Genomic DNA, 3,354 nt, shown 5'->3' with positions numbered 1-3,354 from the left:
GCTTTTATCTTATCTTTTAAACACATGATTTTCATGTCTTATATGATAATCTAATCTAATACAAAGGAAAGAGTGATTACTTTTGCCTAGGGAATGGGAAACATCAGCAAAGACTACCCAGAAGAAAAGATACTTGAGTTGGGTCATGAGGAAGGAGCACAGGTTTGTTAGAAGACAGAGGAAGATAAAGAAAAGGCCTTGCAGACAGAGGAAACAGCACAGGCAAAGGCACAGGGGCATGAACAGCATGGCATATTCAGGGGCTGTGAGTAGTTTTGTATGACTGTTTGCATTTATTGAAGCCAGGAGTGGTAGTAGATAAAATTGAGGAAATGTGGAGCAAGGAGCGAGATGATGAGAGAATTTGTGTATGTGCATGACAAGGGGTTTGCATATTATTAGCAAGATTATGGGGAATCACAGAAAGATTTTATGCAAGGAAGTAGAATCAGCTTTATAGTCTAGAAATATCAGAAGTCTTCACTGATAGGAGCATTTCCATTCAACTTTAATTATACAGTTAGATTTTGGTAACAGCAGTATATAGTAAAAATATTGTACATATCCTTTTCAAGCATCTTAATAAGCAGTTATTTGTTGAGACTTACTGTATGGGGCACTGGGGAAAGGGCCTTGCTCACATTAATTCATCAGATATTCCCTAATGCCCAGTGAGGTAATTATTATTGTTATGACTTCTTTTTAGAGCTAGGAGAACCGATGCTTCGAGATGTTCAGCAACTCACCCAGATCATACATAGCTAGTGGTAGATGGGGGCTGCACTGGACTTCAGCCCAGCATCATGGGCTGTGCTTTGAACCACTCCAGATGCTGCTTTAATGTTCTTGAAAGGGCAGCAAAGGTTACTAGAAACAGGTCTCTTTTAAAGACTGCTTACATTAAATTGTTTGCAATAGACTGACCTAAATTATAATTTCTTAATTTAATTATGTATGTTGCAAAGAATAAAAAGAAATGAATAATGTTCCACGTGGTAGGAATGAATTCATTCAGAGTTGAGAAGGAATTTACACATGGATTTGTTAAGTAGCGCAGTTTTCATTAGAGCTTCCTGGCATAAATTTTGACTTGCAAAGATAGGCATCCAAATATTCTTGGCTATGTCCACTCAAGCCAGCAAAGATTTTTTGAATGCTGTTTTTCCACTTCTTTACAAACTGTTCTATTGATGGTCTGTAGAATTTAGCTGCAGTCTAAGATATCCAGGCCTGCTACTCAATACAGTGGAACTTTACTACCTATAGAAATTCAAGGGGTAAGGACTGGGGTTGGAGGGAAGGGGAGAAAAGGACCCTCAGAAGTTTTAATCCCTTTGGTAAGATTTTATTAGGAGCTGTGATATAATTGCTGATACTTTGGATTTGCTATTAGTAATCCTTTCAAATGTATTCTATATTGGCAAAAAAAAAAAATCCAGACTCAAAATTTCTTAGAGAATTAACAGGTTATCTGGAGAATGTTCAGAAATGTAAAATCAAAGATCAAGTTCAAATGTCCCTGGGTTATAGTTTCTAAAAAGCAGATCAGTTGGATACAATGGGTGATTTCATGCTGAAAGATAAAATTCCTAATCCACTGGCAAAAATCTCTGTAAACAAATATCCCAGACAAGTTCCCCAATGCATTAAAAAATAATAATAAATATAAGAAAAATATCTAGATTGCTTTGAAAAGGTTGTTGAAGAGAATTTTGAATACTTAGGGAGACCAATCATGCCTTGAAAAAGTAGAGTTAAAGGTTAAATTTAGTTTAATTTTTCTATATTTCAGTAATAAAGAAAAGGAAGAAAAACTCATTCAAAATGTTATTTAGACCATAATAACAAGTTACCATTTACAGTATCATGACATTCTTGGTAATATAGGTAAATTTTGACAGCGCACCAATCTCTTAATATTTACTAGCATGTGTTGTTGTCTAACCTTTAATATACTGTATACTGTAATTAAATTACTTTTAATAAGCTCTCATTTTACTACTATCTTATATTATTCTTGCAGTAGTTAGCTCAGTCCTTTCAAGGTTTCAGCTAGTTCAGCAAATCTGCCTGTGGATTAAAGGCTTTCGTCCTCTGAAAAGGGAAAGTTTTTACCTGGCTCCATGCCCTGTGTTATTCAGACATTAGCAGTAGTTTGCTATGTCACTCCTCGTTGCTCTGAGGTTAAAACTGCTTTTGTGGAGGCGGTTGGCCAGGGTCTCTTGTAATTGTTCTCTTCTCTGTTGTTATGGAGATGCAGCTCACACAGTTTTCTTTCCTGCTTACTTTATCATGCTTCATATCCAACAGCAAGTAAACAACCAATTTGGTGACCTACTTAGGTCTGCCAGCATGAATTCACAGACTTCTATTATTTAAGGTGTGTGATCACTTGAATCTTCCCCTGTGGTCTAGCTTTTTATTTCCATCATCCTTACATTTTCAGTCTGTTCCTTTTAAGTGGCTTCCTTTGGTGTAAATACTTTGTTCAATGCCTTCTGCTAAGGAAGAAGTAGTAGATTGGGTACGTATCGTAGGCTGAGGAAGTGAATTTTAGATTTATCGCTGTGGACACAATCCCAAAATCCATACTAATTCAAGGGCACAAAATAGTACAGCATGCCAAAACAATGCCCTCATGTTGTCAGGTACACTGACACCACTTCTCACAAATCTAAGCTGCTGAAGAAACAAAGGGGCAGGAGGAAATAAATTTGGTAGTTTATTGTTTGACCTTGCTTACTATCAGGATGAGAGGGAAGAACGCATATGAGATTGAGTTATAGTATGCTGAAGAGGAAAAAAAAGATAGGCTTTGGACAACATTACATATTGAAAAGAAGGTATGTAGTTTTCGGGGGCACCTGAATTCAAATTTTGGTTCCATGGAAGATGCTGTTGTGCCCTGCCCAGAATCCTATTACTAGATTGGTACACCGGCCCTCAGTTTCAGAGTTGGCTGCAAACGGCTCATAGCAGGCCCCAGAGAGCTGCCTCATCCAAGAAGTTATGCCTATTTTCCACCTCCAGGTGGCCCACATGCAGTGACTAATGCAGAGGAACATTAAGCCACTTTGCCCAAGGTTCGGGTCAGTTCTGCAGTGTGCTTAATCCTCCAGTACCCTCATGGATCAGGCCAAGGTTAGACTTAACCTGTGAGACATCCTTGCTGGGCTCTCTTTCTCCTTCCCTGCATCCCTCATGCAACTACAGGTGTCTCCTGAGAGTACTCCTGCAGTAAATTCCAAGCATCCAGATCTCTGTCACAGGCCCTGCTTCTAGGAAGGCCAACCTAAATTCAGCTTGATTATCATTAATTTTGTGGTGTATAAGCCAGGTGCTTGGTCTCTACTA

This window comes from Leptonychotes weddellii, chromosome 12 (assembly GCF_054177405.1).
Source record: "Leptonychotes weddellii isolate Sample4059 chromosome 12, ASM5417740v2, whole genome shotgun sequence".
Lineage (NCBI taxonomy): Eukaryota > Metazoa > Chordata > Mammalia > Carnivora > Phocidae > Leptonychotes > Leptonychotes weddellii.
The sequence above is the reverse complement of the archived record's forward strand: the minus strand, read 5'-3'. Positions refer to the sequence as shown.